Below are 24,503 nucleotides of genomic sequence, written 5' to 3'. Positions count from 1 at the left end.
TGGTCACTACAGAAACCTCAGCCATAAATTTATTGAGTTCTCAATTGAACTATATGGTAAACAATTGGCCACGTATTTCAATAGATATAAAGTCTATACTTTGAAGTATAATGAATCAGTTGTATTGTTCTAAGTTTTTATCTTCTCCTCCGACGAGAGGAGATAAAACTAGTAGCAAAGAAAATACAGAGAAGCTCCGGGCACATTGTAAATCCGTTATTCTTCTCACCGGAGTAACGTTATAATGCCCAATTTAATTCTTGTATATTCATAGGGGCTTTATAATCGTTACCCAGTAATTAAATCCTTAGATAAATAAAAGCTAGATTATTGTATAGGATTTGATTTGTAAATCTTTGTAGAAGCTAGGAACTTTATTGTTCTTAGATTGTAGCCGGTTAATTTATTTACCGGAGTGTAGCAACACCCCTCGAGGATTTATATATGAATATATACTTCCCCGAATAACTTGTGTTCCTCATTTTATTGTGCCAAACACTATTCACCTCAAGAACACGGAACCACTAACCGAGCACTAAATCTATATCCGCTAAAGATTCAAAAAAATTTTAATTTAGTGATTATCGTATTAAACCCCCTTCTAAGATAATGCGGGACCTAACAAAGGACAATGAAACTTATCAGGACTCGCGTGGTAAAGAAACGAGTCAAGCAGCGGGATCCTCTAATACCAAAAGTGTTGATCCCAATTCAGGAGGAAAGCTTTGAGTTACCTGAGCAGGTGTAGTGCAGATAGATACTGTGTGTGTTTGAATAAAGATGAATGTAGTTTAAAATCTGTTAGACAATGGTTTGTAACAAAGAGAGTTCTGTGGGAATTTAAATTTAGTTTGTAATAAAGGTACAGTGTTGTTCTTGTTTTCATATTTTAACCTAAAAAGATCCTGGTTAGTATTAAAGGGGTTGGACATGTATCTGCTTATTGTTATGTAGGTTTGTACATGTTTGGTATTTAGCTAGTAACCCCCAGACTTATACCCCGGGTTTGGAGGGCGTTACAGTTTTGCATCAGAGCTGTAGGTTTTGTTCTCTAAAAACAAGAACGTTAAGATTAAGATAAGATAGGAAGATCACATAAGATAGGAATAGGAAGGTTAGGATTTAGATAGTTTTAGATTAGGAATTTATAAGTTCTAGGAATGCTTAGTGACCCTTTTTTCTTTCTTTGTTATATTATCAGATGGTATCATCCGCATCATCTGAGAGGACTGTTATCGGGCCAGTTGCACCCGTGATACTGCCAGTGTCAGCTGAGATACCAGCACAGATACCTCCGCCACCTCCACCACAGTTACCACAGGAGCCAGCCCCACCAGCTCCTGAGCAGCTACCGGATCTTATGGAGATGTTTGATCCTTTAGAGTTCTTTGAGCCATTGCTTCCACCTCCAGTACCTGTAGGGTATCAGATTATACCAGAGATAGAGGCAGAGTTTCCACCAGCTACAGTGCTACCTCCTATACCTGTATATGCTCCAGAGCCAGAGATATTTCAGATGGCCCCAGTCGAGGGGATGGATGAGCATGATGTGGGACTACAGTTAGGTTTTGCGCAACAGGGTGTTGGAGGGATACCTAGGGTTCCTTCCCAAGAGTCTGTTGGACAGGTTGTAGAGCCACACATGGTACCGTATCATAAGTATAGTATTGTGAGAGAGGATGTTCAGTACTGGAGATCACAGTGTAGAGATCATGGGATTGTTTGATCAGAGAGATAGAGGACCGTTAGATGCACTTCAGCCAGATTACATGATGAGGTAGAGGCTATATCAGATGGTTTATAGTGCTACTCTTGAGTTAGATGCTTTGATACATGATGGGCCGCATTCTTATGTAGAGTTTCATAGAGTCACCCGTCTCGCACAGTCAGTTATTGAGATGCTTCGTGATGAGTTGAGACGCATTCTGCCAGGGTTTTGATATTTGACAGTTGGAGCTAGTTGTTGTATTATATGTGACATATGTAGATAGAGACAGCATAGTATAGTGATATCAAATATGTATGTGTATTGTACTCTGTTTTGACATGTATCGGCAGTAGTTATGATAGACCTGATGTTAGACCTTTTGTATCAAGCATTAACACATGAGGCTGGTGTCAGATATATATAAAATAAACTTTTTCAACTTTTTCCTTTTATTTATTTAAATTTCAGTCTTTTCAGCATTTACATTTACGTTACTACTTCAAAGTTTTTCCATATCTTAAATTCTGTTTTATTTAAAATAGTGTTGTATAATTATTATTCAAAATTTTAAAATTATTTCAGATGATTTGTTTAAATTTTAAATTATTTAAATTTCTGGTTCTAATATTAGCTAATTTTTTTTTCTACTATCAACTGTTTAATAAATTGTTAAAAAGAACAATTTGTTTTATTATCAGAAAAATGGCACCAAAAAGAAAGACCAAAAATGAAACCTCTAACAAAAATTCTGAGGAACAGAATAATGATACCATGAACCAAATGTTCCATTTGATGCAACAACAGATGGTAATGATGCAACAGCATACAACAGCCACCTCGTCCTGAACCTCAAATACCACCAGTTGTGCATGTTGTTACCCTTAAGCAGTTTCAGTCAGTTAAGCCTCTAGAGTTTGAGGGCACAACAGATCCTACTAAGGCTAGGGCTTGGTTGAAAGAAATGTAGAAAGCGTTTACGCTTGTGAAGGTTGAAGAGGACCAGAAGAATGATTTTTCTAGCTATTTCTTGAAAGTAGAAGCAAATTATTGGTGGGAATCCAAGAAAGCTTTAGAAGGGGAAGGCATCATGACTTGGGATAGGTTTACTGAGTTATTTCTGGAGAAGTGTTTTCCTCGCTATATGAAGAACCAAATGGAAATCAAGTTCTTGGAGTTGAAGCAAGGGAATATGTATGTGACTGAATATGAAACCAAGTTTACGGAGTTGGCTAGGTTTGTTCCGGAGCAGGTTGATACTGAGGAAAAATGGGCTAAGAGATTCAAACTGGGTTTACAACCATGGATTCGTAGCAGAGTGGCAGTCTTTAAATTGACAACTTATACCACCGTGGTTCAGAAACCATGATCATTGAAGGGGAAAGTGAGATGTCCTAAAGGAAAAAGGGACAAGGAAATTTTCAGAACCTTTTCAACAGAAATCCGGGATTTCAAGCCCGGACCAATATGAATTTTAAAAGGATAGGACAAGGCAATCAGAGAACAGGTAATCGTTTCCAAGCTCCCAACGAACAGGGAATCATCAGACCGTCATTGCCATACTCTAAGACATGTGGTCAGAAACATACGGGCGTCTGTAACAAGGCAAATGTGAAATGATTCAAGTGCAAGCCGAAAGGGCACTACTCCAATGAATGTCCAGCAGAAATAACAGAAGTTACTTATTTCCAGTGCGGGAGGAAAGGGCATGTAGCCAGGGCTTGTAGAGGACCAGCTATGACAGCTAGTGTTCCGAAAGTATTGGCATTACCTCCACCACCATAGCACAATCAGCCTAGAGCGAGAACTTTTAATATGATGATGAAAGAAGCTATGCAGAGTCCTAGTGTGATTGCAGGTACGCTTTCTGTGAATTCAGTAGATGCAAAAGTATTGATTGATTCAGGAGTCACACGATCTTTTATTTCTGAAGAATTCATTGATAAGATATGTTGTGGAATTCAACGGTTGGGCGAGACATTAATTATAAAATTAGCGAATGACGACCAAGTTCCTGTAGATCGAGTATGTTCTCGAATGCGATATCGATGTAGCCGGACATCATTTCTCAGTTGAATTGATACCTTTCAAGTTAGGAGAGTTTGATGTTATTCTAGGAATGGATTGGTTAGCCGGTAGTAATGCTCAGATCGATTGTGCGAATAAGAATGTGAAATTGTGAACTGCAAAAAATACAACGGTAATATTTACGGTGAGAAACAGCAAAAGAAGTTCTTAACAATGATGCAGACTAAATGATTACTATGACAGAGGTGTAAAGTTTATATAGCTTATGTGTTGGACACTAAAAAAAAGTCTGAGGATAGAAGATATTCTAGTTGTGTGTGAATTTCCTGACATTTTTCCAGATGAACTTCCAGGATTACCGCCGGATCAGAAATCGAGTTTATTATTGATTTAGCACCAGGCACAAAACCAGTTTCGAAAGCTCCGTATCAGATGGTACCAGTTGAAATAAAAGAATTGTCAACGCGGTTGCAAGATCTTCTGGATAAAGAGATTATAAGACCCAGTGTATCCCCATGGAGTGCATCGATATTATTTGTTAAGAAGAAAAATGGCAGCATGCAACTATGTATCAATTATCGTGAGTTAAATAAGCTGACTAACAAGAATAAGTATCCTTTACCACAGATCGATGATTTGTTTGATCAATTAAAAGGAACCGCATGGTTTTCTAAGATAGACTTGAGGTCGGGATACCATCGATTGAAGATCAAGACTGAAGATATTGCTAAGACTACTTTTCGTACCAGATATGGATATTATGAATTTCTCGCAATGGCATTTGGTTTGACTAATGCACCAGCAACGTTCATGGATTTAATGAACAGGGTATTCAAGAGGTACTTTGATAAATTTATGATTGTTTTTATTGATGACATCTTAATTTACTCGAAGACTGAAGAAGAACATGTTGAGCATTTGAGGATTGCTTTGGAAATTTTAAGAAAGGAACAGTTTTACCCGAAGTTCTCGAAATGCGAATTTTAGTTAAAAGAAATACAATTTCTGGGCCACATAATCAGTAGCGAAGGAATCAAAGTTGATCCAGCAAAGATTGAAGCTTTATTAAACTGGGAAAGACCAAAAACCCCGACAGAAGTCAGAAGTTTCTTAGGATTAGCCGATTATTACAGAAGATTTGTTAAAGATTTTTCGAAGATAGCTACGCCATTAACTAAGTTGAGTCGAAAGAATGAAAAATTTGTATGGGACGAAAAATGTGAAGAAAGTTTCAAGAACTAAAGAATCGATTGGTGACCGCACCTATACTTGTGCTACAAGATGAACAAGGAGATTTTGTCATTTACAGTGACACTTCATATTAAGGACTAGGATGCATATTTGTTAGGAAATGAATAACACGCAGGGGGGGTGGGGTGAATGTGTTTTACTATTTTTGAGCTTTTCTTGAATCTTTTATGGTTGAACAAAGTAAATTAAATCTTGTAGTAAAAATGTGTTCATGCAGAAATTAAGATTACAGCAATAAAGAACACAAATCTTCAAAACTCACTTAATTTTATATTAAAATTAAGAATGTTTTGCTACAAAATTTCTAGGTTCTTTGTTAATAAAGAGCTTAGCTTCTTCTTGAGAGTGTTACAAGATTTTCTATCTAAATTGTTACAACTGACTAAAGGACCAGTGTTAACTTTATAATTCAGTTAACTGTTGGTTTATACAGTATACAATAAGACAAGCTATTAGCTTTTGTAAACAGTCACTTGTCATTATCATTTATAGAAAAGTATATCTTCTATTTCTGGCTTAGCATATCTTTAGCATCCTGTGATTATCTTGATCTTCCTTTGTCAGTTAATCTTCACCATTGATCTTGCACATCCTTCAAGCTGTTTTTTGTAGACTTGTCAATTCAGCTATTTGGATTGTCTATTGATTGTTAATCTTGGATATTGAACTGATCTGTAATTTTCTACTTTGAGACTTACCTCGAGATCTCCAATTTGTTCTATAGAGAAATTGACATCTCGATAAGTATATTGGCTTATCGAAATCTCTAATACTCTATAGTAAGTTTGACTTGTAGAGGTCTCTGAGTTCTCTATAAGAGAATTTGGCTTGTAGAGATATCTAGTCTTCATATCTTCACTTTGACTTATTGATATCTCTGAGTTCTCTAATGATTTATTGACTTATCGATAACTCGGAGTTCTCTAACCAAATTTGACTTGTCGACAACTCAGAGTTCTTTAGTGAATTTTGGCTTATCGATATCTCTGAGTTCTCTAGTGGAATTTGACTTATCGATAACTGATAAGTGGATTTTATATCCACTTGGAACGCTTCATTACAAGCTTAAATTGGTGTTTTAGACTCAAGTTATTGGTATTTTGATGTGTTTTTGTGTTATTGCATTTCAGGTATCAGTTAAATGAAGAAAGGAGCTTTTAAAGGAAATATGATGAAAAGTGATCAGAATTGGAAGCCAGGACCATTGTCAAGTTGTAGAGAATCTCGTTAGCTTCGCGTGGACAGTTGAATCGCCTAATTCTGACGAGTAGAACTCAAGTTATGGCCAAAATAAGATTCATCAGAATTTTCCAAAAAGGCTGCAGGCGCCCGCCTGCTGATGCCTCACAGCTGCCTGCTAGGAGGCGCCGGCCTGATGGTGCTGCGCGGCCGCATGATGATGCGTGGCTAACTTTGCTGATTTTGCTGAAAAAACCTTTTTTAAGTGGAATTTGACGATTTTAAGGGTCCAGGTCCAGTATGGGCTTATATATACTTAAAAAAAGGGTTTTCATCATCCGGGAAGATTGGGATACCAAGGAGAAGACCTAGAAGCACAAAACAACTTCAAAAAAGAAGATCTTATTTTCAACTTGTGATTCTTTGAATTAGTTGTAACTTTGGATGCTCGTTTTCGTTCTTGTTGAACCTAGATCTCGTTTATTCGTACTTTAATTATTATTCAATTTATTAAGACCTTGTTTTATACCATGCTTTCATAGGAACCCATGGTGATGATGAGTTCGATTATGAACTAATCGTTGTCATGGGATTCTAGCGGATTTACTTATCGATTTCAATAATTAATTTGTTTCAATATCTTGGTGTGTGGTGATTGATTATTATCCTAGTATTGGTTGTGCTTATTCGTCTTATGTGCGTAGCTAACATATAAGATAGCGTGTTAATCTCTATTGAAGCGATAGTGAATATAGAGGTTTAGAACTTGCCATGCTAGCATAGGTTCATGTATTTGTTATGCATGATTCGTAGGTAATTTAAACCATCTTACTTGCCCTATGTAATCAAAATAGATAACATGTGCTTAAACCATTATGTTGTTAAATTCTATAGACATATAGGGTCTCAATATAATTGGTGCATATTCAACTTCTATCTCTTTTGTGGATGTCTGGTAGAATAGTACTCGTGCAAGGAAAGTTGGCGTTTATCAGTTTCGTGTTATCTGATTAGTGTCATCATCATCACATGCTAAAGTTAAGAACGAAAAGGCTATTGAATGAAGTAATAATGAAGTTAGAATCCCATGTTTGTCATATATAGTAATTCAACCTTAATTCTCTTAGTTAATGTTATTTAGTATAATTTCTTAGTTTAATAAAAACCCAATTTGTTATTTGTCTTAGCATTGAGCGATAACCATACATTGTTGCATAGGTGCATAAATTGAACTTAACCTAAACCAGTCTCTGTGGGAACGAATCTAATTTATATCTTATACTACTTGCGAACGCGTATACTTGCGTGATTTATTAGCGCATGCTTTGTACCTAACAAGTTTTTCGCGTCGCTGCCGGGGACTCGGTGTTAATTTTTAGTTTATGTGCTTGTCATCAGTGGTCGTTAAAGTTCAGTGACTCGGATTCTTTTACTTTCACGGTTTATTTGTTTGTGTTTCAGGAACTCATTACTATGGGAGATCTAGCAGCACGAACGAAAGCCTTGATGGATTTTTCTCAACCCAAGATTAATGACATTCAATCTAGCATTGTCCGGCCAGCTATCACAGCTAATTCCTTTGAGATCAAGCCTGGCATAATTCAATTGGTGCAGAATTCAATCCAGTTTGGGGGTTCTCCAACGGAAGATCCCAATATGCACATTAGGAATTTCATTGAGATCTGCGACACCTTCAAGTTCAACGGTGTTTCTGAAGATGCTGTAAAGCTGAGACTGTTCTCATTCTCTCTGAGGGACAAGGCTAAGAGCTGGTTACACTCTCTACCAGCTGGTTCGATTACTACTTGGAAAGATCTTGCTCAGAAGTTTCTTACTAAATTCTTCCCTATGGCGAAGACAGATGCACTCAGGAATGCTCTCACTCAATTTGTGCAGCAATCGGGAGAATCTTTATATGAAGCTTGGGAGCACTACAAGGAGATGCTTAGGAAGTGTCCTCATCATGGCATGCCTGATTGGATGATCATCAATTGTTTTTACAATGGTTTGGGAGCACAGTCCAGACTCATGCTCGATGCAGCATCAGGTGGAGCATTATGGGCAAAGAGCTATGAGGAAGCTTATGATCTAATTAAACTGATAGCTGCTAACGAATATCAGTATCCAACCCAGATATATCCACAGGAAAAGGTAGCAGGATTTCTTGAAGTGGATACAGCTACGGCTATCACTGCTCAACTAAAGGCGTTGTCTATGAAGATTGATTCTTCGGCTAACTATGGTTTTAAGCAGATAATTAGTGTTTGTGAGTTGTGTGCAGATCCGCATGTGATGGAGCAATGCGCTATATCTAGTGACTCAGCTCAGTTTGTGAGCAACTTTCAGAGATCGCAACACCAAGTTCCTGCCACTTATCATCCTGATAATTGGAATCATCCTAACGTCAGTTGGAGCAACAATCAGAATACGATGTAACAACGATTCCAGGAATTGGGAAACAAACAATTTAATTCTCCTGGTTTTCACCAACAATTTGCAACAAGACAACAACTCCAACTTCAACAACAAACTCATAATGCAGGTCTATCTTCGAATGAAAAATCTGAATTGGAGGAGTTAAGGCTTATATGCAAAAATCAGGCTCTTATATGCCAAAGCCAGGTTGTTTCTATCAAGACTCTGGAGAACCAAATAGGGCAAATTGCTAATGCCTTATTCAATCGACCACCAGGAATGCTTCCTAGTGATACAGAAATAAATCTAGGCCAGAGCGAAGTTGAAGAACAGGTGAACGCTATCACCTTGAGGTCTGAAAGGGTCGCAAGCCCCCAAATTCAGCAAGACGAAGAGCCTGAAAAATCTCAAGTTTTAGAAACTGCAGTTGTGGCTGAAGAAGAAGTGCAGAAGGAAGCAGAGGTGGAACCAATAAAGACTACTGTGGAACACACTCCTCATGAGGGTAATATAGGGGAGAAACAGATCTATCCTCCACCTCCTTTTCCTAAGAGGCTGCAGAAGAAAAAGCTGGATATGCAGTTTGAGAAGTTTCTGGAGGTGTTCAAGAAACTTCATATCAACATACCTTTCGCTGAAGCTCTTGAACAGATGCCTAGATATGCGAGGTTTATGAAAGGTATTCTCTCTCAGAAAGTGAAGCTCGATGATTTAGATACCGTTTCTCTAACAGAGGAATGCAGTGCTGTGCTGCAACAGAAGTTGCCTCCGAAGCTTAAAGATCCTGGAAGTTTCACTATTCCTTGCACCATCGGAAAATTTTCGTTTGACAAGTGTTTATGTGATATAGGAGCTAGCATCAATCTGATGCCCTTATCTATCTTCAAGAAGCTTGGTCTGCCTGATCCGAAACCAACATACATGTCATTGCAACTAGCTGACCGTTCCATCACTTATCCACGAGGTATAATGGAGGATGTCTTGGTCAAGGTGGATAAACTCATCTTCCCTGCTGACTTTGTAATTCTTGATTTAGAGGAAGATAAGAAGATTCCCATTATCTTGGGAAGACCATTCTTAGCTACAGGCCGAACTATGATTGATGTACAAAAAGGAGAGCTTACGATGAAGGTTCATGATCAGAAGGTCACTTTTAATGTGTTCAAGGAAATAAAGTTACCCACAGCTAAAGAGGAGTGCTTTAAAGTAGAATGGGTCGACACTGTAGTAAATTCAGAACCTGAGCAATTGCCAAAGTCAGGGACCTTAGAGAGATCCTAAATGGGGAAATCAGTTATTGATGACACGGAAGGAGCAGAGCTGCACGTTTTGAATGCACCTCCGTGAAAGAGGAAGTTAGATATGTCATTCGATTCTCATGGATTAGCAGAGCTGAAAATTTCTCAAGAGTGTCTCGAGCCGTCTATTGAAGATGTTTCCACACTTGAGCTTCACCCACTACCAGATCACTTGAGTTATGCATTCTTAGGTGCACCCCATGATAAGGGCTTGGGATATATTTTTGATGATGTAGAGGGTAGCCGAACGAATCCTATAGTGCCTACAGAGGGTTCTTCTCATGTGCAGCAGGTAGTTGATAGGACTGGTGTTGGTGATGAGCAGTACAGGCGAGTAATTAGGCGTATGGAGGCCATGCACGACATTCATCGTCATTTTGCTGAAGATTTGACACGGGCTTTGGGCACTATTTTCCGAGCCACTGGTGTCGAGGTTGATTGGCCACCTGATCCTCCACCCGAGGAGGATGATCTTTCCGATGACTAGGTATGCCTGAAATCCTTATTATTACCTTCAATGAGGACATTGAAAATTTTAAGTTTGGGGGTCATAATGTAAGGATTAGTAGTGTCTGTGTCCATATAGATTCATATAGATTCATATTGCATGTTTAGTTGTAGTTCATTCATATTTTTGCATGATTTGTTCATTTAGGACATATTTGTTTATTTTTATTTTATTTCATATAGTTGCATTTGCATGCATATTTAGCATGATCCCTTAAGATGAACTATGATATTTGATAAGTTGATGTTGATTTGAGTGTGGTGATGACGAATAGAACTATGATTGATGTACAAAAAGGAGAGCTTACGATGCAGGTTCATGATCAGAAGGTCACTTTTAATGTGTTCAAGGAAATAAAGTTACCCACAGCTAAAGAGGAGTGCTTTAAAGTAGAGTGGGTCGACACTGTAGTAAATTCAGAACCTGAGCAATTGCCAAAGTCTGTGACCTTAGAGAGATCCTTAATGGGGAAATCAGTTATTGATGACACGGAAGGAGTAGAGCTGCAGGTTTTGAATGCACCTCCGTGGAAGAGGAAGTTAGATATGCCATTTGATTCTCATGGATTAGCAGAGCTGAAAATTTCTCAAGAGTGTCTCGAGCCGTCTATTGAAGATGTTTCTACACTTGAGCTTCACCCACTACCGGATCACTTGAGTTATGCATTCTTAGGTGCACCCCATGATAAGGGCTTGGGATATATTTTTGATGATGTAGAGGGTAGCCGAACGGATCCTACAGTGCCTACAGAGGGTTCTTCTCATGTGCAGCAGGTAGTTGATAGGACTGGTGTTGGTGATGAACAGTACAGAAGAGTAATTAGGCGTATGGAGGCCATGCACGACATTCACCATCATTTTGCTGCAGATTTGACATGGGATTTGGGCACTATTTTCCGAGCCACTGGTGTCGAGGTTGATTGGCCACCTGATCCTCCACCCGAGGAGGATGATCTTTCCGATGACTAGGTATGCCTGAAATCCTTATTATTACCTTCAATGAGGACATTGAAAATTTTAAGTTTGGGGGTCATAATGTAAGGATTAGTAGTGTGTGTGTCCATATAGATTCATATAGATTCATATTGCATGTTTAGTTGTAGTTCATTCATATTTTTGCATGATTTGTTCATTTAGGACATATTTGTTTATTTTTATTTTATTTCATATAGTTGCATTTGCATGCATATTTAGCATGATCCCTTAAGATGAACTATGATATTTGATAAGTTGATGTTGATTTGAGTGTGGTGATGACGAATAGAACTATGATTGATGTACAAAAAGGAGAGCTTACGATGCAGGTTCGTGATCAGAAGGTCACTTTTAATGTGTTCAAGGAAATAAAGTTACCCACAGCTAAAGAGGAGTGCTTTAAAGTAAAGTGGGTCGACACTGTAGTAAATTCAGAACCTGAGCAATTGCCAAAGTCAGTGACCTTAGAGAGATCCTTAATGGGGAAATCAGTTATTGATGACACGGAAGGAGCAGAGCTGCAAGTTTTAAATGCACCTCCATGGAAGAGGAAGTTAGATATGCCATTCGATTCTCATGGATTAGCAGAGCTGAAAATTTCTCAAGAGTGTCTCGAGCCGTCTATTAAAGATGTTTCCACACTTGAGCTTCACCCACTACCAGATCACTTGAGTTATGCATTCTTAGGTGCACCCCATGATAAGGGCTTGGGATATATTTTTGATGATGTAGAGGGTAGCCGAACGAATCCTATAGTGCCTACAGAGGGTTCTTCTCATGTGCAGCAGGTAGTTGATAGGACTGGTGTTGGTGATGAGCAGTACAGACGAGTAATTAGGCATATGGAGGCCATGCACGACATTCACCGTCATTTTGCTGCAGATTTGACATGGGCTTTGGGCACTATTTTTCGAGCCACTAGTGTTGAGGTTGATTGGCCACCTGATCCTCCACCCGAGGAGGATGATCTTTCCGATGACTAGGTATGCCTGAAATCCTTATTATTACCTTCAATGAGGACATTGAAAATTTTAAGTTTGGGGGTCATAATGTAAGGATTAGTAGTGTCTGTGTCCATATAGATTCATATTGCATGTTTAGTTGTAGTTCATTCATATTTTTGCATGATTTGTTCATTTAGGATATATTTGTTTATTTTTATGTTATTTCATATAGTTGCATTTGCATGCATATTTAGCATGATCCCTTAAGATGAACTATGATATTTGATAAGTTGATGTTGATTTGAGTAAGGTGATGACGAATAGAGGGATGTTTAAGTCCTAATGAATTGATTTGCATGCTTTGTGCCTAACAATAACTCAGAGTTCTCTAATGAATGTTGACTTGTCGATAACTCTGAGTTCTCTAGTGAAGAAATGACTTATCGATATCTCCAATCTCCATATCTTCAATTTGGCTTGTCGATATCTCTGTGAGTTCTCTAGTGCCTTTCCTGACTTCTCGATAAGTCATTTTGAGTTCTCGATTGACTTCTCTATAACATTAAATCTGTGACTTGTAGAGATCTTGACTTAGAACATTTTTCCTAAAATAGATTTATTCAACTCCAAGCTTCTTCATAATTCTTCTGAGGCATGATCTTCTTGATCTTGTTCCAGATAGAATTCTTAGGCTTGACACTATTCATAGAAAAAAGACTCCAGTCTGCTCCTTCGACATTTTTATAGACTTTAAGTGTTACAATTACAAAATACAGATTAAGATAACAATACAACTTAGTTAGGGTTGACAAATTGTCTTAGTCGTATTAAAGTACAGGCATGTCTTGCACAACAATTTCCCCCAATTTGTGAGAAGATTGCTTAACACAAATTCATGCCTGTTAACAAGACTAACCCCAAGTTTAAAATGATGGAAAATAAAATTAATACACAAAGCTTGATAGAATTACAACTGTTGTACAACATAAGATTTACAAGGTTTAATGGTTACAAGTATCAGGTAAAGACATTTTTTGCATCTACTTTTTCCCTAAGAACATCCTTCAAGTGAGCTAGAATTTCAAGTTCTTTTATTATAGGTGTTCCACTTAGAGCCTCTACAATTTTTTATCTTGCTACCTTGGGATAACCACTATCTAGCAAATCTATTTTGAACCTTGAGAATCCACCAGCTTTGATGTTTAGAAATAATCCTATCTTTAGATATTTGCTCATTCTTTTGGCCTTTAGCTCTTCTGATCTTTTTATATACATCTCTATTTCTTCATCATACTTTCTCCTTAAAAGAGATATGTCCTAAGTCCAATCATGTATGAGGATTTAGGAATAACTTTTATGTAATCTGTTTTTATTTCATTGATATTAATAAAAGACTTATTTTGTTTTTATTGCGGGCTCTATCTATTTAAATGTTTAAATAAGATATACCACAGTTTAGAGTAAAGCTTTTTATGGATTATGATGAGTTCATAATAATGACACCTAAAAGATGATAACTCTAAACTTAAATAGTTCCCGGTCGTAGGATTACTAACTGGTAATTAATAATCCGCAAAGATCGGTACATACTATGCTTGCTTCATTATGAAGGATGTCTGTTCTCATAGACATTTGTGTGGTGACACTATAGCTAGTATGTAGGTGCTTATTATAGAATAAGTTCACTGAACATGACTCACACAACTGAACAACTGATGGAGTTCACTCACGTGTCAGCAGTTGTTCACATAGTGATAGTTGTACAAGTATACTTAGACTTGAGGTCATCATAGTCATCTTGTGTACATTGAACTATGTTTTGGTTTAGTTCTTAGTCTCAAAGGGACAATTATAAGTGCTCTATTGGGTATAGGAATTTGTATACGAAGATAGTGTATGATCAATAAAGGATCTATCCCTTCCAGTGTAGGAAGAGAATGTTCAATGCTGATCCACTTATGTTAGTTCAGGAATCTCTGGCCAGAGTGAATGAAATTAGAAAGGAGTTTCTAATTTACATTAAATAGAACTAAGCAAGTGAATGGGAAAGCAAGTGATTAAATAAGATAGGCTTGACACAAGTTCCATGCCTTATATTTAATCGTGATATTGCAGGGTAGAAGGAATTAATTGTACGGTAACTACTCACTGAATAGGTTCTTGGTATTTTAAGCAGTGAATTCGTATTATCCGGATAGTTGCGATATGCTGAGAAGTATCCCTCACGATGTAGAATAAATATGATTAATTAATTAATCATATTTAATGAATTAGAGAATTTATATAAATAATGATAAAATAGTTTTATTATTATTTATTTCTACTACCGGCTTAATATTGAACCTACAGGGTCACACCATAAAAGAGAATGATTTAATGGTGGAGGAATTAATTAATAATGGCTGATAATTATTTATTTATGAAATAAATAATTAATTGGCAAATTTAATAATTGATTAAATGAGATTTAATTGATTATAAATTAATTAAGAAAAGGTTCTTAATATTATTAATTAAGAATTTAATTTTTGGAAATTAAATCAAGTGAGAGAATTATTTCTAAAGAGTTTAGAAAAAGGATTAATAATTAAAAGGTATTTTAATTATTAGTGAGAATAATAAAGGGTTAATAATAATAATAATTTATGGGAAAATTTTCAGCTGAAAATTTTGCCTATAAATATACTATTATAAACCCTATTTTTGCCTCAACCAAAAAGATTTACAAAACTCTAATTCTCTCCATCTCCTCCTCCTTCATTACATCGTTTTCTTGGTGGATACCGGTGGAGTGCTTCACACTTGAGGAGCAGCTGCTAAGGATCTCCGTTCATCGTTTTTGGATCGCCATTAAAGACCTCCATCTTTCCATTAACGTAAAGCTTCTTAAGGTAAACATACTGAACTACGAATTAAATATTATTTTTCGCATGGATCCTGCGGAGGGTTTCGGTTTTTTTTAAGATTTAAATTTACGTTTTCGTTGCGTTTATGTGCTAAAACCATTCAATGGCATCAGAGCTACTTGCGAAAAGTTTTTAATTCGTTTATGTGTTTAATTGTTTTCGATATATGAGCATGTACGTGATTCGCCATGATTTGATGTTGATATAATATGCTTATATATGTATGGTTTTGAATATATAATATTCATGTGAGTTGTATAATCATAAGATGATTATGTAATCTGTATATATACTGATATATACATGATTTATATTTGTTCTAATTATGAGAATCATATTAGATACGGATTCTGAATTGGCTGCTGCAGATTTGCTGAAATTTGGGTCTGGTGTCCGATTTACGCAAACGAATACCCTATTCCATAGGTAAACGAGCGTCTGAACAAAACTGATAGCATAAGCTATCAACAACTCATCTGTAAAGTGTTTGACATCGTTTACTGCCCGTAAACAGTGATTCTTTTTTTCTGATTTGATTCTGATTTTTCTGATTTTTGTCATATTTTCTTTTTATGATTAGATCATGGATAATATGATATGTTAAGATCATATTATGTGTTTTAACATGCTTTTATGTGTTGTATGAGCATGGTGGATGGTTATGGCCTTTCGACCTTAGTGTAATAGTTTTGGTTTTGGTTTTGGTTTTAAATACGACTTGCATGTCGTCAATCTTTGTAATCATAAATCTCGAATGTAACTCGAGTTATTCTTGTAAGTTCATTAGATTAGTTTTACTTTCAATCATGTAATGTAATTGAAGACTCAAGAAGGCTATCCAATGGAGGTGATACAAAGAAGAAGACGAGGCATACATGAAGTCTAAACAAAGAAGAAGACTTATGTAATAAGTAGTTGTATTTATTTCCATCACCATATTAGATTGACCTTGATCTTTATCATGAGATTGATAAAGATCACATAGGATGGGGCCATAACCAAACATATTTACTTTATTGCACTTTACATTTACTTGATTATTTAATTTTATATATGAGATATATGCATATGTTTACCATGCGATGATAGATTTAGGTGAACTTAAATCAATATAAGGCGTGCTCTAGAAAATCTAGAATAGGAATCGTTTCTTGCCTGAACAATAAATATTATGAATGCGATCATGAGATTTTTGTGTTTGTGAAACACGTAATTGAATATGAATTTTCAATATTGAGAGAAAGGATGATTCTGTCAACAACAGATATCTATCTGTAAGAAAGGGTTATTAAGTGACGCCTCTTGACAATGCTCCAACAGATATCTTACTGGATTGACTTGGATTTGAGCCAGAAGGATTTTGATCATCTTTCTTCTGCTCATCATCATCCAAATCATCCTTGTTGATTTGTGTTTTGGGCAAGTTGGCTTATACATTATCCAAATATCTCCTCAGTAGCTTTATCATTTCCATATCATCGTTGTTCTTGTTTTTCTTGGCTTTTAAACCAGTTTCTAGGATCATGATAAGCTTCTTGTTGCCCATGACATTGCTTTGGGATTTGAAAGTGTTTGAAGTTCTTTATGTTTCGACAGATGTATGCTATACCCTTGCTTGGCTGTAGATATGCTTCGAGAAAAGTAGCCACTTGAGCATTTCTTAGTTCAATTAGTAGCAAGGTATCTTCAGGAGTTATAATTTTGACATTTTTGATGAAGATATCCTACTCAGATGCCCTCCTTGAGACAAGGTAGTTGAGGGACACCTGCATACATCTGTCTATCCTTGAGTCATTTACATTTATCACTATCTTCTTCTGCAGAAAGTTGTCCTGATTGACCATGATCACTCTTATGAAGTTAATTATCTTGTCTAGGGACTTTTTGTATGTGAAGTGATTGTGGTTGAGAGAAGCTTTTAAGGCTTTAAGTAGTTCATCAAACTCTCTGCTCAGACTAGGTCCTTCAGCAGCCCTAATAAGTCTCTCCATTTTAAGATCAACTTCTTTAGTTAATTTCTTTTCAGCACCTTGGACTTGTTATTTAGATGACCTTGATTGTGCCAACCTAGCCTCTATCTCCCCCTTAGTATTTTTGGCAGGCATGAGAAGGGGAGTAGGGACTTCAGGCCTTACCTGTTCAGGCAGAGAAAGGAGTGGTATGTTGAGTTTGCCCATTATGGCTCCCAAAGCTATAGAATTATGTATTTCAAGATGCTTATGGGAGTCCACCAGGTCTGGATATCTGTTTGTTGGCTCTTAACTAGGGATGTCAAGGCTTGAACTTGTATAGTGAGAGAAGAATTGGAGTCTTGCAATGCTGAGACTTGGCCTTGCAGAGTTTGGATTTGTAGGTTTGTGAAGATGGAGCCAGACTGAAAAGAGCTTGTAGATGTACCAAATGTTTCATCTACAGCCTATTTGATGCCTTCCATAAGCAAAGCTGATGGCTCATATCTGCTCTGGTGAAGTTGATCCAGCTTGACCTTGGTGTCATTTGAGTGAGTAATTTGTTGCTAGATCAGTGTGTTGAGATTGATGAAAGATAGTTTGATATTTTTGACTTCTTTCTCAATAGAAGCAAGATCCATCCTTGTCATTTGCTCAGTAAAATGCTTGAATTTGGTAGAGATCTGTTCTTGAGATGGTATAATCTTGCTCATCTTCTCATTCAATAGTTTTCTGATTCTGTCTTCATGACCAGTAAGCCTCATTTCCAGAGCCTTACCGAACAGATGAAATGCTTTGAGCAGAGCCTTGTATACATCTATAATGGCATCATAGACAGCTTATGGATTCAAGTGTTTTGCATTGCTGCCCAGAATAGTAATGTATTCTTCTTTGAATCTGGCTAAGACTTGATCCATTTCTAATGAAAAATCATCAGACAGTCATGCATCCACATTCCCATCTTGCTCAGCATCATTGACAATCTTCTCCTTTTGCTCCTCAACCTCTTCATTGTAAGTAAGCATGATAGCTTGATAGTCCTGGTTGCTCATATTTGAAGTCAAAAGATGTTGTGAGATGTTGGCTAGTCCAGAAATCTGCTCCACTAGTAGATCATCTACAGAAGTTGGTTGAGAGCCAGATTTTTGCAGCCACTGAGAGAGAATGTGAGGTTTTTGAGTTTGTGAAGTAGATAGTTCAAAAACACCTGTGAATTGAGTCACAATTTTACTCACAGATTGCTCTGTGGTTATGGCTAGTTGTTGTTCCTCACTAAGTGTGGGAATCTCCAATTGAATTGGAGGGGATTTGACTGGGTTACTGCCATGTACACCGGTCTCAAAACCTTGTATGTCTTGCAACACACTGGAACCTGAATGTGCTAGACTTGCCTCCCCTATGATAGGATCATTGGCAATTGTACTCCTAGCATCAACTGTCAAGGCAATTTTTGCTAGGGTTTTGAGGGGAGTTGTCCCTACATGAGGAACCTCCAATTGAATTGGAGAGGATTTAGGTAGCTCCCCTTTAGGAGTACTACCCTCAAACCTTACAGTATGTGAAGACTGATTGATACATGAAGGTGCATTTTGAGTTTCCATGGGGTCTTCAGTGAAAACTGATGAACCCCCATGTTTGTGATGGTGTCAACAAGGTCTAATCCAGCTAGTATCCTCTCACCATCTAAATGAGGTTTCTGGGTGGTGAGCAAGGTTTCTAGAACCAAGTCACTTGATTTTTGTTGCAGTTGAGAAGTGGATTCAAGTGTAATTGGAAGAGAAGAAATTTTAGATATAAGAGATTGTTGCTCAGTTGTGAGTGTTGGAAGCTCCCCCTGAATAGATGAGGGAGCTTCAAGAGATGTCTCATCACAGTGTGTGCCTTCCTCATTTCTCCTACCATAAACTTGAATTACTTCTTGTGCAGGCTGTGCAGACCCACTACTGGGTGCTTTTACAACTGCATCATGTTGGGAGGATGCAGAGGTGGCTTGAGTGGTCATCTCAGTTATCTTACTCCTTTTAGATCTCTTGACAAAAGGTGACTCTTTTCAGCTTGATCCTCACCACTCTCAGTTACAATAGTTAAGGTTGCCCCCTTTCTCTTCTCTTTACTCACCTCATCCTTTTGAGAAGATGAGGTGGTTGGTTGCCTAGCTTCTAAAGATTTTGAAAGAATGGTTGCAGCATGGGAAGATCCATGTTGATGTTCCTAAACTTGTACTTCCACATGTTCAGGGATCATAGCTGTGCTAGATTGTATGTTAGATCTCATGTCAGGCATAGGGTAAAGGTAAGTCCTAAACCTCTCCAACATAAATGGAGTGATTTTCAGACTTACATTTACCTTATTCTTTGTAGTAAGTGAGCCAAATATTATTTTGGACACTTACATACAATTACCTATCTTTGTGCTATCTATACCATTTAATAGGTTTATGTCTGCTAATTTATGATTTAAAGTGGACATAATAAATCTAGGAAAGAAAATTTCCTTACCTCTACCTGTCAGAAGCATTGTCAGCCTGGTTGTAAGTTCTTCCAGGATCAACAAAACAACATTCAAGTGTCTTTTGTGGGCAATTGAATACACCAGCTTTTGCACAACACTTGAAATGTTGTCATATCCTGTCTTCCTACATGTAAATGCCCAATCACTGAATTAAAGATGAAAGACCACTCCTTCCTTAGATTGGTTCTGTTTAAGCTTGACAAATTAATTCTTCTACCATAATTGATGAAGTCCATAAACTCAGTCAGCTCATCAGGAATTGGCACCTCCACCAGATTCTCTGTTGGCAGCCCTAAAGCTCTATTCACATCTTGGTCATTGAATTCTATCAGTTGGCTTCCAATTGTGCATGTCAGCACCATCGAAAGAGAGTTTTCATTCATATCAGTTCTCACTACTTCGGTTGTCCAGAATTCATGTAGCACATCTAGGTACAAGACCGAATTTACAGTCAAAGCTCCTGCAAGATAAGACTCAACCAAAAGATTCACAAACCCTTTGAAACTGTCAGAAGCTTGGTTAGCATCAGTAAAAGCGAGATAGTTGGTTCCTTTCTCTGGAATAGAGGCTCTTGCAACATTTTGGGCCGTTGTTGATTGATGAGAATGAGTGGGTAAGAATTTTTTTTGAGAAAGGAGTAAAACTGAGAGAGTAATCGATTTTTGCTTGAAAGGCTAGGTCACTTGAGATCTCAAAAATTGTAAGTATGTATATGAAAGGAATATGTCCTAAGTCCAATCATGTATTAGGATTTAGGAATAACTTCCTGTGTAATCTGTTTTGATTTCATTGATATTAATAAAAGACTTGTTTTGTTTTTATTACGGGCTTTATCTATTTAAGTGTTTAAATAAGATATACCATAGTTTAGAGTAAAGCTTTTTATGGATTATGATGAGATCATAATAGTGAGACCTAAAAGATGATAACTCTAAACTTAAATAGTTCCTGGTTGTAGGATTACTAACTGGTAATTAATAATCCGCAGAGATCGGTACATACTATGCTTGCTTCATTATGAAGGATGTCTGTTCTCATAGACATTTGTGTGGTGACACTATAGCTAGTATGTAGGTGCTTATTATAGAATAAGTTCACTGAACATGACTCACACAGCTGAACAACTGATGGAGTTCACTCACGTGTCAGCAGTTGTTCACATAGTGATAGTTGTACAAGTATCCTTAGACTTGAGGTCATCATAGTCATCTTGTGTACACTGAACTATGCTTTGGTTTAGTTCTTAGTCTCCAGAGACAATTATTAGGGCTCTACTGGGTATAGGAATTTGTACATGAAGATAGTGTATGATCAATAAAGGATCTACCCCTTCCAGTGAAGGAAGCAAATGTTCAAGGCTGATCCACTTATGCTAGTTCAGGAATCTCTGGCCAGAGTAAATGAAATTAGAAAGGAGTTTCTAATTTACATAGAACTGAGCATAGTAAATGGTAAGCAAGTGATTGAATTAGATAGGCTTGACACGAGATTCATACCTTGTATTTAATCGGGACATTGTAGGGTAGAAGGAGTTTAATGTACGGTAACTATTCACTGAATAGGTTCTTGGTATTCTAAGCAGTGAATTCGTATTATCCGGATAGTCGTGATATGCTGAGAAGTATCCCTCACGATGTAGAATAAATGTGATTAATTAATTAATCATATTTAATAAATTAGAGAATTTATATAAATAATGATAAAATAGTTTTATTATTATTTATTTCTACTATCGGCTTAATATTGAACCTACAGGGTCACACCATAAAAAGAGAATGATTTAATGGTGGAGGAATTAATTAATAATGGCTAATAATTATTTATTTATGAAATAAATAATCAATTGGCAAATTTAATAATTGATTAAATGAGATTTAATTGATTATAAATTAATTAAGAAAAGTTCTTAATATTATTAATTAAAGCATTTAATTTTTAGAAATTAAATCAAGAGAGAGAATTATTTCTAAAGTGTTTAGAAAAAGGATTAATAATTAAAAGATGTTTTATTTATTAATGAGAATAATAAATGGGATAATAATAATCATATTTATGGGAAAATTTCAGCTGAAAATTTTGCCTATAAATATACTATTATAAACCCTATTTTTATTCCAACCCCAAAATTTTATAAAACCTAATTCTCTCCACCTCCTCCTCCTCCTTAACGTCGTTTTCTTGGTGGATACCGGTGGAGTGCTTCACGTTTGAGGAGCAGTTTCTAAGGATCTCTGATCGATGCTTTTGGATCGCATATTAAAGGTTAGTAATCGATCCATATGTTTTTACCATGATTTATATGCTTTTATTTGGATTTTACATGTGTAAAAAGTGTTTTGACATGCCTCCACTGCGATTAAAATCCAACAATGGTATCAGAGCTTAGGTTGTATGCATATAGATCTGTGGTAAAAATTTCAGAATTTTATGTGCTTGTATGAATTAATTATGATTTTTACAAGTTATATTATGGATTAATTTTGTCTGATGAGAAATCGTTTCTCAGAATAATTTTGAATGTTGATCTGGGTTCTACAAGTGTTGTAGATCGTATGGCTATTTTTTTCATAATTTTATGATGTATAGATTTTTTATTATGAATTTTTGAAGTTGTTGCAATTAAATTCTTAATTAAATAATCATATATATATATGAATTGTATGTATATATATGTATATTTGTTATCTGCTGTAATCTGTACTGTTGCACGGAAGAAGAAGACATAGAAGATGTCAGGCGGCACGGATTTCCGTGCCAGAAGCTGTCAGGCAGAAGCGATACGGCGCGTGCGGCAGGCAGAAAAATAGGGGTGTCGCGCATTCCGGGAATGCATTACACCCTGTGGCGCATTCACGGAATATGTTACACCTTTTAATGGCTTAAAAGGGTTGTAACGCATCACCGGAATGCGTTACAGGGCTTGTAACGCGTTCCTGTAATGCGTTACAGCCCGTCTGTTATTTTTAAATTTGATTTCTGGGAGTTTCGTAACTCCGTTTTAGGCGTGCAATATACCGTTGGATTCGTTTTTCCGAGACGGATCTAATGGTGTGATCAAATTTTAGTTTATGTAAAATTTTTGAACTGTTTATATTTCCGGAAGTGTTTTAAAGCTGTTTTTAACTGTTTTAATTGCTTTTAAATGCTTCATGTGATACATAGAGATGTATAATGCTTAGACTAATATACTAGATGATATAACATGCCTACCTTGATGTTTATTCATGTTTATATATGTGATATATGCTTAGTTTATCATGCGATGATAGATTTAGGTGAACTTAAATGAACATAAGGCGTTTGTTAGACAACCTAGTATAGTGAAATTGTTTCATAACCTTAAGAATAATATTATGAATAAAATCATGAGATTCTTGTGTTTATGAAACACGTAATTGAATATGAATTTTCGATATGAGAGAAAGGATGATTCTGTCAACAACAGATTTCTATCTGTAAGAAAGGGTTATTAAGTGACGCCTCTTGACAATGCTCCACCCGATCTGGAAATCATCTAATTATTGATTATTGATTTGAAATATTTAATTTAAAAGGAAGAATCTCTTTATAATATGATTATGATTGTAACGGAATATAATCCCTCTAAAATTAAATAATATCAAGTAGTAATTGGCCAATGATACAACGGGCTTGTATCGGTCATAGCCTTCCAATATGATAGAAAGTAGTTCTTATTTTTAAATCATTATCGTTTCGTGCCACAGCCGAGGGCTTTGATTTCGAAATAAGAAATACTTGTCTATTACATAGAAATATGTACATTGAATAAGAATCTAAAGGTCGTTACGTGCCACAGCCGTGGGCCTTTGGGGACTGATTCAATTGTACGGAATGTTGGGTTAGACTTGACTTAGAATATTGAGTTTGTCGTGCCACAGCCGTGACTCAATTATTCAAGAGGTTAAAGTTTGATTAGGGAATAACATTATATGTAATTGACAAGAGTTGTCTGCCTATTGAACATTACATAGCGTTTCGTGCCACAGCCGGGGTTGTGTAATGGAATGTAGGATCCCTATTCCCACTAGCATTATGAATGCTTAATTTTTCACGTAGGGGGTTGAATAAATTAGATAAACTAGTGGGAGCCACTTATGAATAAAGACCCGATTCATATAGTGTTTTAAAATGAAATCGAATATTTGCTAAGTGTTGGTATGTGTTTATCATTTACAGATTTACAATATACATTATGTCTTCTACACTATCACTCAGGAGCATACTGGATGCTCACAAATTGACTGGTCCTAATTATGCTGACTGGCTTCGAAACTTGAAAATTGTTCTCAGGATTGAGAATCTGGAATACGTGATTGACTCACCTAAGCCTACTGAACCTGCTAGTGATGCACATAATGATGAACATGTTGTGTATCGTAAGTGGATAGATGATGCAAATGTTGCTCAATGCATCATGCTAGCTTCCATGAACATTGAGCTACAGAAGCAACATGAGCATATGGATGCCCACACTATCCTCATGCATCTACAAGAGTTGTATGATGTGGCGGGGAGGACAGCTCGATATGAGATATCGAAGGAGTTGTTCGGTTGTAGGATGTCTGAGGGATCATCTGTGAATGACCATGTACTTAAGATGATCAATTTGATTGAACGTTTTAGACAACTTGGTTTTGCCATGGATGGGGAGTTGAGCCAAGACCTGGTCTTGCAATCGCTTCCGAGTTCGTTCTCGCAGTTTGTTGTGAACTTTCACATGAATAAGTTGGATGTCAGCCTGCCTGAACTCCACAACATGTTGAAGACTGCGGAATCGAATTTTCTCCCTAAGAAGAGTTCTGTTCTTCTAATTG

The 24,503-nt window shown here is 36.7% G+C and overlaps 1 non-coding gene across 1 annotated transcript; it reads right to left on the bottom strand.

Moving 5' to 3' along the window:
* Positions 1 to 8,026: 8,026 nt before the first annotated feature.
* On the bottom strand, positions 8,027 to 8,133 carry LOC141722072 (small nucleolar RNA R71). The gene has a single exon (XR_012575105.1). It is a non-coding gene; the product is annotated as a small nucleolar RNA R71 (small nucleolar RNA).
* Between the last annotated feature and the right edge of the window lie 16,370 nt (positions 8,134 to 24,503).

The sequence above is a fragment of the Apium graveolens genome, chromosome 4, assembly GCF_009905375.1.
Source record: "Apium graveolens cultivar Ventura chromosome 4, ASM990537v1, whole genome shotgun sequence".
Taxonomy (NCBI): Eukaryota; Viridiplantae; Streptophyta; class Magnoliopsida; order Apiales; family Apiaceae; genus Apium; species Apium graveolens.
Note: the sequence above shows the minus strand (reverse complement) of the source record. Positions and strands in the feature narration are given on the sequence as shown.